The 12,454-nt window shown below is 44.2% G+C and overlaps 2 long non-coding RNA genes across 3 annotated transcripts in view; both read right to left on the minus strand.

Annotated features, from left to right (window-relative positions):
• The window catches only part of LOC144378007 (uncharacterized), a 23,177-nt gene continuing 10,723 nt past the window's right edge, over positions 1-12,454 (minus strand). Inside the window, exons 1-3 of one of the 2 annotated variants that reach the window (XR_013439426.1) lie at positions 11,951-12,208; positions 8,080-8,182; positions 1-565 (exon numbers count right to left, since the gene is read on the minus strand). This is a non-coding gene — a long non-coding RNA (uncharacterized LOC144378007). Of the gene's footprint in view, positions 566-8,079; positions 8,183-11,950; positions 12,209-12,454 lie in introns of those variants that run through there. The other variant, XR_013439427.1, reaches the window with a different exon arrangement.
• On the minus strand, positions 4,515-7,798 carry LOC144378008 (uncharacterized). The gene is made up of 2 exons (XR_013439428.1): positions 5,365-7,798; positions 4,515-4,764 (listed from the first exon to the last, which is right to left on the minus strand). It is a non-coding gene; the product is annotated as an uncharacterized LOC144378008 (long non-coding RNA).

Genomic DNA, 12,454 nt, shown 5'->3' on the forward strand with positions numbered 1-12,454 from the left:
CCTGGTTGCATGTATGTTTTTATTTCTATAATAAAGAGGTTGGATAGACAGTAGTTCTTAACCCTGGTTACACATTAGAAACTCCTGGGACTTTAAAAATAAATGTCAGCCCCACCCCTAAAGATTCTAATTGAACTGGGTTAGGATGAAATTTGGGCACATGAATACATTCACCTTCATTCTGAGACCCTGGTGTCTACATGTTACGAGGATGAAAATGTCCTTCTCCTCCTCTAAAAAAAGCAACAGAATTGTCTGAGTGATCTAGCTCCAGTTGGGCAGGGAGTCTTAAGGTCTCATATCTAAGAAGTTTAACAGGCAAAGACACAAAGAATGTATGTTCTTGTGGGTCTAGACTGGGGATGGGTCTTCTGGAGGATACTGTGTCTCTGCAGCCATTTGCCCAACTGTCCATTCATTCTGTTGAGAGTCTCCACACTCCATTGCTGATGGTCTCTGGGGGATGCCATTCATTTGTGGTGGTATTTCTAGGCATGAAAGGAACAACAATGGCTTTCTCACTCCTTCTGGAAACTTCTAATTTGCCTGAGCAATGTGTGTAGAACTGTTAAAGACAAGAAAGTAAAAATGGAAATAATGTTTATTGAGCACTCTCTGAGGGTCTGGCATTACACTTAGGAGCAGTATTGAATCCTCCAGAAGTCCTTCTAGTTAAGTATTTTTCTTAAACCCCATTTTTACAGCTCAGAACAGTTGGGTAAGTTGCTGAATATCATACAGCTGATTGAGTGGTCCCTCCTACCCCAGTAATATTCCCTGGTAAAACCCTGTCTAAGGGACACTGTGATCCCAGACCTCTGTGGCACTGGCCCTCCCTTTTCTGGCCAGAAGAGCGTGGCTGAAGGTAGTGGGGCATGACCCAGGCCTGCCTTATCTTGGCTGCTCAAATCCCAGAAACCCCTCACATCAGGCCCTGTGGAAATGGTCTGGAACACTGCATCCTTTCACAGATGTAGGAACTCAAGGACAAAGGAAAGTGCCTGAGGAGGCAGCCCATGTACCTCACAGGAGCCCATAAGGAGATGTGGCCAGAGCAGATGGGAACTATGGGGCCTCTGCGAAGAGCTGAAAATCCCTATGAATTCAGACTCATTCTCTGAAGCCAGTCATGCTGCAAAGAAGCTGGGTCTGCCAGCCACAACTGGAGCGGTCCTTACCCTCATGTCCATCAGCCTCTGGTCCTTTGAACAGGGGATAGCCTTGTTTTGGGGGAAGAGGCTCAAATTCCTCTCACTATATTTGGGGTGTGGGGGAGCTGATAGAAGCTCAAGGAAAGAGTGAGGTCCTGGGAGAAGGAGTGGGAAAGAAAGAAGACTCCAGGCAGCTTGGGGGTGGGGGAGTGCAGAATCATAGTTTTCCTAAAGGAGCCATAGCCAGAGTAGAGGCTGGAGTGAATGTGGAGGCCCAGGTGCTGGAGCTGAGGTCCCAGTCCCTAGGAATCTGCATCACCCCCTTCACCAGTGTGGGCCTGCAGCTTTACAACCTAGAGCTGGCCAGAGCCAGTGAGGCCCACACCAGCTAATAGGAGCCATGAAGAACAACTTCTAGTATATTGTGAATCCCAGGGCTGCCAAGTGGTTTGGAAGCAGAGGGCTGGGGAATCCATTTTAAATTTATTCTTCAAAAGAACAGAGTCATAGTCAGGCATGGGAACTCAGTCTATAATCCCAGGACCTTGCCTTACCCACCTCAGCAACTTAGCAAGACCCTATGTCAAAAAATAAAAAGGGCTGGGGATGTAGCTCAATGATGAACTGCCCCTTAGTTTGATCCCCAGTACCCTTAGTCCCCTTTCACCCTGCCTCATCCACCTAGTCAGCCTCTGTGCCCCTCTGTGATCACACTTTCATCAGTCAAGAATCTTACCCAGACTTTCTACAATTAGGAAAACACCCAACTTCAGGTAACTAAACATCTGCAGTGGCTTTACCAAATGGGACTTTGTGATTGTCACATACCAAGCAGTTTGAAGGAAATTGTTCCAGAAGAAGAGCAGCATTTCCATGATGTCCTGGATGTTTCAGGCTCTTGTCTTTCTACTCTGGGGTCTGAGGCATTTGACTTAACCCCCTGCATGGTCACAAAGTGACTGCCCCACCTCCAGCCTCATGTCTGTATCTGCCTTTTCCATAAGGCAGAAATAAGGAAGGAGGAAATTGTGGCCACTGTGTTAGGAAAGCAAAGCCTATCCCAGAAATTTCTAGTACATATTGGCTTAGCCCACGTATGGCAGAACTGTGTCACATGGCCACCCTAGCTGCACAGGAGTCTGAGAAAGTATTTCAACTGGGTACACTGTTACCATAAAAGACAACTGGGCAGAGCAGTGTGAAGAAGAAGAGATGAGAATGACCGCCCAGAGTGACCAAAACCATGTGATGCTGCATCCCTGTGTCCAGGCCTGCGTTCTTCCGCCATGGCCACCAAGTCCAAGGGAAAGCTGAAGGGGATGCTGAAGGAGATAGAGCCACGGTGATCCACAGAGAAGATCCACCAGGCTGTCTGCTAAACCTGCTCCTCCAAACCAGAGCCCATGCCTGAAAAGGACCCCTGCAAAGAAGGAGGAGAAGGGACCCAAAGGGGAAAGCTGAGCTGGTAAGGATGGAATAGCCCTGCCGACCAGGCACAGAAGTAGAAGGTGCTGGAGATGCCAAGGGCGCTGTGAGTATGTTTGATAGCTGTGTGTTTCCAGTGACTATACAGATTGAAATAGTATTATTATCAAGCTTTATAAAAATGTAGAATTTTGTTTTACTTAAAAAAAAAAGACAATGTTATTAGCACACAGAACCCTTCAATGTTGTTTTGGGGAAAGTAGCGTATATCACCAGCAGAATGTCTCCAAAGCTAGACTGCTGTGGGGAAACGCCTTTTCCTTCTGGTTTTGAGGGACTTCCTCTGGGCTCCCAGGAGGAGGGATTCCTTCAGGTTGGCACACACAGCCACCTTGGCACATATGCTTTGTGGTGTGGCAAAACTCAAACTCATCCTCTTCCTCTCTGCTGTCAGCTTAGACTTAACTCCCCTAAACCCAGAGACCTGTTGGGACCTGACTCCTGACAAATTGGTTTTACTAATGTGTTGGGCAATCTGGATTTTCCAGTGACATCATTGAGACAGTGTCCCTCAAAAGAGCAGCAGATCCTTTTCTAGATTGTGGATCTCCAGACTGATAATTCTGCCATTCTCATTTCCTGAAAATCAGGGTCAGCTCATGAAAATTTATTAAACAACAAGCTAAACATGAAATGTCAACTGTCAATCTTAAATCCCTATTCAAAGCATCAGATGAAGACTTCATTGGGTTTTATAGTGGCTTTCTGATTTTGGTAGCTCATCCAAGAAGGGAATTTGAAAGTTTCTGTATATTGTTAATGATTGTTTGTTCTGTGTCCTACCTGGAATACCATGAATTTTTATGAAAGGTGTCTTAAATAAATATGGACACAGGGGCTGGGGTTGTGGCTCAGTGGCAGAGCACTTGCCTAGAGTGTGTGAGGCACTGTGTTTGACCTTCAGCACCACATATAAATAAAGAAAGAATAAAGGTACATCAACAACTAAAAAATATTTTTTTAAAAAAAGATGAACACAGTTTGGCTTTGGAAAAAGAAAAATCTGGGCTTCTATTAGTAAAGAAGAAGGGGGACTAGATATTGGGTAGGCAACTAGTCATGTTCCCTACTGTAAGTATAAAATTACATTATGATATTGCACTTTATCAAATCAAACCCTCCACTAGAGTTTTTGACGTATCATCTAAAGAGGCATGCCCTTCTCCAGCACCTGACACTTTCTTGAGAGTTAGCACATTCTCTTCTGTCTTTCTGTCTCACTGCATGATGCCATCTACCACAGGCCCTTGCCAGAGCTGGCACCATGCTGTTTGGACATTCAGTCTCCCAAACTCCCAACTGTAAGCAAAATAGACCTCTTTAAACAACAACAACAACACAGAATTAGCACATCCTAGTTAATTCATAATTGCCACGGCAGGGGCCCTTGATCACCACCAGTTGCTTCCTAGATCATCTGGCCAGGAGTTCTCTGCCATTTCCAGCAGACTAACTCTCTTGCATTCAGAAAGTAAGCATTTCAGAATGTGTTCCAACTATTTAATTGCTTCATAACAAACTGCCCCAACATTCAGTGACCTCTAGCAAAACCAAGCATAACTTTGCTGACCAATCTTTCCTTTGGGCAGGGCTCAATGAGGACAGTTTGTCTTTTTCTTTGTGGCACCAGCTTGACTGGGGCCAAAGGATCCAACGGTCATCCACTGAATTTTTTATTTTTGTCATTTTTTATGCATAAAAATTGATTTAATTCTTTTTTCAAATATACTTGGTCTCTCTTTATAATAATTTTTAAAGTGATGGAAATATTAAATAACAGCTATTGTGCATCTTTTCCCAGCTCCATGTTCAGTCATATCACTTTGGGAGTTTGCAGTCAGCCATGGTGGGAGAATTTACAACATGGAAATCAGCAAATGTTGTGAATCAGGGTTTGGTTTATTGCTTTGTTGATTGTCTAGACTTAAAGAGAGCTATGAAAAAAAAATATTTTTTTTTAGAGAGAGAGAGAGAGAGAGAGCGAGAGAGAGAGAGAGAATTTTTTCAATATTTATTTTTTAGTTTTCGGCAGACACAACATCTTTGTTGGTATGTGGTGCTGAGGATAGAACCCAGGCCGCACGCATGCCAGGCGAGTGCACTACCGCTTGAGCCACATCCCCAGCCCCTATGAAAAAATATTAATAATTTAAATTAAATTTTAAATTGTGATGTATCTTTAGCCATGATATTGTGACTAGTACAAAAAAAATTAAGAAAATATTCCTTCAGTGTCTGAACATTATTATCTGACCCAGCAAGAAAGTAGCTTATGTTGTTGAGTAATGAATGAAGTTTCAACAAGTCTTCATTGTTTCATTTCATCTTCCTCCTTCACATAAAAGTGTCAACCAACATTCATGTTAGAACTATGTGAATTGCAGCCAGGGGCTGGCTACAGATATAAGAGTTTGGCAAAAATCAACAAAAGTATTTTGTGAGAATCCATTGTCTATGTGGAATTCATAATAAAGAGTGATGCGTATTTTATTATTACTTGTAAGTGATATGCTACATTTCCTTTGTATCAATAAGATTTGTATATATATAGGCACACATTTCCCCCCACATCACTGTATGAACCCTAAGACAGCCATCAAAGTACATCCTCAAGATCTGAAAACTTCAGGGTACCATAAGTTTTTAGTTCTACGGGTTATTTACTTTTGTGTTTGCTCAGTGAGACATTTTAAAAGATATTTTGTTGAATATTTTATTCAGCACTTACTTTTTTTAGTAGAAGGACCATTCAAACTCATGTTTTCCATTGACTCCCAGCTACAAGGAGTTTGACTAAACTCTAGTCCAAGGATTAGTTTATATCCTGTTCAACAAAAAGGATGCAAACTCAGCCATGTCAGTAGGAGCCGTGAACTAGTATTTGATTGTGATGCCACTTTCTGTCTTCTCATTAAACATGTTTGGATTGATGGTGAGGTTTGGGCGTCTCCATTATTTTGTTTTGATTGCATTTTGTGAATGTTTCAAGTGGCTTTGGTTTGGGTGGTTGTCCCATAGTCCCGATTAGTTTGGGTAGAACAGCCTGCCACACAAAGGGAGCCATTCATTGTAATCATCCTGGGCTGCCAGGAAGCTGCTGGGTCCCTGTCTCAGCTCTGGCTGTTAAATATAAAAGTATGTTTTTGTAGTAAGAACCACAGACTGGGTTCCTTAAGCAACAGAAATCTTTTTCTCACAATTCTGGAGGCTGGAACCCAAGATCAAGATGGTGGCTAATTCAGTTTCTTGATGAAGACTCTTCTTAACTTGCAGATGGCCACCATTTCACTGTGGGCTCCTGTACTGGAGAGAACTGGCAAGTTCTTTAATGTCTTCTTTTATAAGTACACTAATTCTACAGGACCAGGGCTTCATTCTTATGACTTTATTTAATCTTAATGACTTCCTCATTCCAAATACAGCCATGGTGCAGACTACAGCCTCAACATATGAATTTAGAGGACATAATATTCAGTCCATAGCAGGTACTGTGGTTTAGCCCACAGACTCCCATTTCCCAGCCTTCTATTCTCACCATTAGCTCTCTTGCTCCATTTCTGGTTGGTTAGGAGAGTTGTGTGAGAAACTTTTACCTTGCTGTTCACATTCAGGGATTCATTCTGGGTTTGCTGACCTCTTCCTTGGCTCCTGATTCCTAACCTCAAGCCAAGTAAGGCTGCATATCAAATCCAGTCCAAGGATTGGCTCCACCATCCATAATGCACTACAGGCAGTATCTTCATTACAGACAGGAAGTCCTGTTTCAGATTTTCACTTAAGACCCCTTCCGTCTCTGGGAGTCCCAAAAAAACTGGGTGGGACCCAGTGACATTCCAGGAAGTCTGGCTTGCACACACTGCAGGTAAAGAGATCTTGCCTAATATGTGTGAGGCACTGGGTTCAATCCTCAGCACCACATAAAAATAAATACACAAAATAAAGGCATTGAGTCCATCTACAAAAAAAAAAAATTTTTTTTCCCTTGTTAAAAACTTATGTGATTTACCACCCAGCTTAGGAAATCAAATGTTACTCAGATGTTTGAACCATCCTTCGCAACATCTCTGATTCCCTTTCCTTTGCAGAGTTAACTATCATCCTGAATTTGGAGGATATTTTTCCCATTCATTCTTTAACAAAAAGAAAAAAAAATACATCTAAAATTTTGCATTTTCAACTCTCTCACAATGACCTACCCAAAATCATGTTTACAATTTTGCATTTGATGTTATTTGGTGACAAGTTACTTAAATTATAATTGTGATATTTAGTCATCATCATTCATTTACATTTTTGAAAAATGAAAAAATCTAACATATAAATTGATTTTAAATGCTATTGAATGTTTCCAAATACAGCTAATATAGTTGAAATATCAGTTATGTTTTATAGACAAATTAACAAAACAGTAATTTTGACTTTGCTGTTTTCCTTTCATAGTTTGGAGCCTGAGGCTTTCTACATGTTCCTATGGGGATGGAAACCTCCTAAGGCCTAATTCTGTGTCCAGAGTCCCTAAGGGGGATAACAGATCCTGATGATAGAACAAGAGCATTAAGAAAATCAGCAGCTATGCGACTGGGGATGTGGCTCAAGTGGTAACGCGCTCGTCTGGCATGCGTGGGATGCTGGGTTCGATCCTCAGCACCACATAAAAATAAAATAAAGTTGTTGTATCCACCGAAAACTAAAAAAAAAAAAAAATTAAAAAAAAAAAAAAAAAAGAAAATCAGCAGCTACACTAAAGGTGACAGTTTGGAGCATTCATTGGACCAGGCCTCTGACATGAGCAGTTCACATCTGTTAACTCACCCCTACCAAGTAGTTGCTACTGCCATTCCAAGTTCCAGAGAAGAGAAGAGGGAGGGCCGGGTAGAAAGGGCAGAGCTATGGTTGAACCCAGCCATTTTCTGAGCACCAAATGTACATATATGGTTCCAAGTATTTTCTCAGACTTCTCACAAAAACCAGATATTATTATTATCCCTCTTTTGTAGGAAGAGAAACTGGTCCAGAGAGGCTCAGCAACTTGCTCCAGATCTCATAGTGGAAAGGGACAGATTCTGTGTGAGTCCCAACATTGCCTGTGCTTCTCAGGGCTCCACACTTGCCACTTTGCAGCCAGGCTGAGTCCTCTCCTTCCTGCCCTTCTCTGCTCTCCTCTGTAACCTTGGTGGTTATATGTGGCAGGGGTGGGGGTGGGGGACTGACCGGGTGGGGGAGGAGAAAGCGGGGCACCAGTTACTTATTTCTGTTAGCCCAAAACACCTGCACTAGGGAAGGGGTATCTGCAGGTCCCTGCCCAAGGCTGGCCATGTCCCCTCCCTACCTGCCTTCCTCTCACTCGTCCCCTGCTGCCCAGGGTAGGTGGGAGCCCGCAGGCACAGGCCACTTTTTAGATGCGATAGTCTCAGCTGGCTGCCTCTCCTCCCACAGGTTTTACCTTATCTTGGGCCATCAGAACCTCTCCTTCCATCAGGTCCCCAGCTCAAGGTCACCTCCAGCAGGTTCCAGTCTTGCTTACTGCACAGGGCCCTTCTGCCTACCTGGAAATTGGAAGTGAAAGGATTTGTTGTTGTTGTTGTTGTTGTTATTGCTCTCCTCGGAGTCCCCCACTTTCCACACAGAAAACAAATCCAGAGTGAAGGTGGGAGGTGAAAGGACAATAGGTTTTAGACAGAAGACCAGGGTTTTGTCCCCAGGCTCTGGGCTTCACTCCTATAACCTTGGATTAGTCACTTTCTCTTTCTGGGCCTCTGTTTCCTCACCTGGAAAGGGCATGTAAGACCCAGAGGCTTTCTAAGATCCTTCTAGTAAGTGTGTAACTAAATCTGTTCCCTACACCAGAGTGTTAGGTTTGTGACAGGTGTATATGTACTCTTTATTTATTGTGATTTTTCTTTAACTAGAACCGTTTATATTCTAATAAAATTTGTATATATGTATATAGTTTTTGCTTTAATTAGAAATATTGGCAAGCCCATACCTGCCATCTCAGGAAGAAGCCCACTAACTGCTCAGTCAAGAGGGAAACAGAAGACCAAGAAGGACCCAGTTTCTAGGTGAGAGAAGATGGGAGAACGGGGTGGCAATCCCAGGTTTTCCATTTGGGAAGAGCACATCAAAAATGGGCGGTGTGAGTCCTCTCCAGACCAATTAAGTCAGAAGTTCTGGGAGTGGAACTGTGAGTTTTAGAAACTTCTCAGATGAGTCCGATGTGCCCTGAGAGTGGAGAACCACCATTGGAGAGTGTCAGTTCTCATCCTTCCATGGCCTCTATGTCCCTTAAAAGGCTGGGTATCTGGCCTTGCCTGTACCTTCCCACTCCGTAAGTCTGGGATGGAGCCTGTATCAGTTTCCTACGGATGCTTTAACAAACCACCATGAACTCTGTGGCTTAAAAGTGTGAATCTATTGTTTTACAGTTTGAGGGGAATGACTTTCAAAATGAGTCTCACCGGGTGAATGTTAAGGTTAGTGTAGGAAGAAGTTTCTTCTGGAGGCTCCACGAGAGAACCTATTTTCTTGCCCACCATTTTCAGTGCAAGTCCAATGTCAATCTGACTGGATTAGCTTGGATCACATGCTCACCTCTACCCCTACACTGTGGATTGGAAGCACTGACCAGCCCAGGGTGGATGACATATCCTATCCCTGACCTACTCTAGTGAATGAGCAACTCATGAGGAGGAAGAGCAGAAACTCATGGGCTTTAAAAATCAGACATATCCAGGTTATTGATTCATTCATGAATTCAAAACATTAAGTATAAGGCACCAAACAAAACCGACCTAGTCCCTGCCATGTGAGTCATTTAAACCAGTGTATCAGTTATTTATTGCTGTGTAACAAATCACTTAAAACTCAATGTCTTACAATAATGACATTTCATATGCTCACCATGGGCTCACTAGACTTGATGGGCATTTCTTTTGGGCTCATTCATGTGCCTGCCCTCACCATGTGGTGCAACTAGAGCTGGATAAACTAAAGTGGCCTCACTCCCAGGTCTGGCAGTTGACAGGGGCTGTTAACTGGGCCAGGCACCTCCAGCAGGTTAGCTTGGGCTTCTTCATTTGGCTTCAGAGTTCCCAGAGGGCAAACCTAATGCACGTGTGATTTTCAACCTTATGATTGTGACATCTTGCTAATGTGCTATTGGCTCAAGTAAATCACTTGGCCAGGATCACAATCATTATGGGAAAAGGCTTTAGAGGTTGTAGTTATGGAAGACATGATCAATTAGGGACATACGGTAACAATTGTTGGGACTCTCCAGCATCTACCTGCCCTGGCCCACAGTAGCACTCTACCTCTTCCTCGAAGAATCTCCCTCAGTGCAGGAGGACTCCTAACTTCCCACTAGGAAAGCAAGAGGACCCCATGGCTCCTGGACTCAGAGGTGCTATTGGGGAGGAGAAAGGAAATGGCGCAGCTGGCCCAGGCCTCTGTGTGTGTTTCTCACATCCTGGATGTTTCTACTGTGATCAGGCTTCTAAGGCAAGAGAGACCATCCCCCACTGCCCTATGGCCCACAGGTGGGCTCCACACTCACAGCCCTGTACTAAGGATGGTTCTGGTTCAGTATGTGTCACCAGCAAAGAAGACCTAAAACTGGAGTTCTGCTGGGCTTGGCAATGCCCTTGCCCTTGGATAGGTGGGCACAGTCTAAATGGGGCCTCTGTTTATGCATACACAGTTCTGGGTGGGGGCAGAGGCTAGTTATGGAACAGCTAGTTCTGGGGCACCCTGATGACCTGGGAAGGTCAGACCCTCAGGGCTACTCTTTCCTCTGATGTGGAGTGTGATTACGAGTTCTCAGGTCTCTTTGACCATAAGGATACAAAGATGCTTTTCTGGTGGGCAGGTGGGTGGCATCTAACTGTCATGCTAGGGTGACTATGTCCTATTTGCCCAGGATAGTCCTGTTTATACCTGCTGGCCTTGTGTAATTATTAATAATGCCCCTTTTCGTTCTGGTTTGGATGATACCTGTGAAAAGTCACCTTAGTGAAAGCCCATGTTCATCCCAGAGCCCAGGAAGGTGACTGACCAGGAGCCAGCAACAGGAGCTCTGGTCTTGCACTGTTGCCGATAGGTTGGGGGACTTGGGCATGTCCCTTTTTCTCTCTGGTGGCAGTTGCCTTATGACTGAATTGAGGGTTGTATCAGACAGCTCCTCCTAGCTGGGGAGTAAATGAATGTGAGATGTTCCCTCCACCCCAGGGGGGTTCTGCTCCATTCACAGGTTGGTGAGGATATTGCTCCTTCTCTAACCTTTGGTCTCAGAGTCCTCCGGGGACCCAGCCATGTCCTGCTAGTTTTCCCCTCTTCCATTCTCTACCTCAGCTAGCCTGTGTTTGAGTCTCTGAGTCTCTGCCACAGAGCTCTAGGCTAGCTGGGACTACCTGTTCACCATCCCCTCCCCCACGCTTTGCTCCAATCAGACCTTTCTTTAACCTGCACCTCCTAGTTGTGTGACCTTTGGGAGAAATACTTAATCACCTGTGATTGTTTCCCCATCTGTCATGAGGGATAATGGTGTCATTACACATGAGTGTCTGGCTCATACAGGGACTCACCAAGGTATTATTACATTGACTTCTCCATCTTAATATTAAACCATCTGGAGGGCCCAGACCAGACCTCACAGGATTGTTTGAGGAACAAAGAAAGTGATTTGCAAGCACAAAGGCACTAGAAGTTTCCTCTCCGTAGCACTTTTGTCACTAAAAGCTTCTGTGAAAACACTCAATCCTCAATTTTACCTTACAGATCACACGTCCCACCTGTCATTTGACTAATACATGGGATAAAACAATGGAGACACTTTAATCCCTTTAAAATGATCACATAGTTTCTTCAATCTTTACCTTAGCAAGACCCTGTTGTGAAGTTCACCTTCCCTGACTTGCGACCTGTTGGCTTTGTTTTGGGATGATTTGCTCCACTAGAGAGAACATCAGCTCTGCAATCTGTCACACAACTAACTGAAGCCTTGTCCCCTTTGAACCCCAACATCTTCTTTTTGATAAGGAAATAATTGTCCCCAACTCTCAGAATCATGAGGGCTTATACAAGGTGGATATGAAAAGGATTTGTCCTGCGGTAGGACTCAGTAAATATAGGTTTCCTTGCATTTTATCCTGTTATCTTTCTGATTGCTGAGAATATACAATTTTCTGGGGGGTAAGATAAGAAAATTTCTATTTTCTAGTTTCTATTGCTGCATAACAAATGATCCCCAAATTTAGCAGCTTAAAGCAATCACACTTTTGCTCAGGATTTTGTGGTAGAAATATTGAAAGGCTCACCTGAGCAGTTTTTGCTGGAGGTCTCGATGCAGCTACAGTCAGATGTTGGATGGGGTTGTCATCGTGTGACGGCCCAAATGGGCTGTGTGCAAAATGACTCACACAGCTGGCAGCTGAGGCTGGCTGTCAGCTGGAGATCCACCTGGGACTGTCAATCAGACTGCCTACACATGCCCTTCCAGCAGGACAGTCTCAAGGTAGCTGGCTTTCTTACAGAGGCTGATTTTCCCCCCAAAGCAAGCATCTCAAGGGGACCAGGTAAAGCTTCCTCCTCCTCCTCCTCCTCCTTCTCCTCCTTCTCCTCCTCCTCCTCCTCCTTCTCCTCCTCCTCCCTCTCCCCCTCCCCCTCTCCCTTCTCCTCCTCCTCCTCCTCCTCCTCTCAGAAATCACATACCAGCCTGGCACAGTGGCACATGCCTGAAATCCCAGGCCAAGGCTGGAGGATCACAAGTTCAAGGCCAGCCTAGGCAACTTAGTGAGACTCTGTCTCAAAAAAATAAAAGA

The sequence above is a fragment of the Ictidomys tridecemlineatus genome, chromosome 5 (assembly GCF_052094955.1).
Source record: "Ictidomys tridecemlineatus isolate mIctTri1 chromosome 5, mIctTri1.hap1, whole genome shotgun sequence".
Taxonomy (NCBI): Eukaryota; Metazoa; Chordata; class Mammalia; order Rodentia; family Sciuridae; genus Ictidomys; species Ictidomys tridecemlineatus.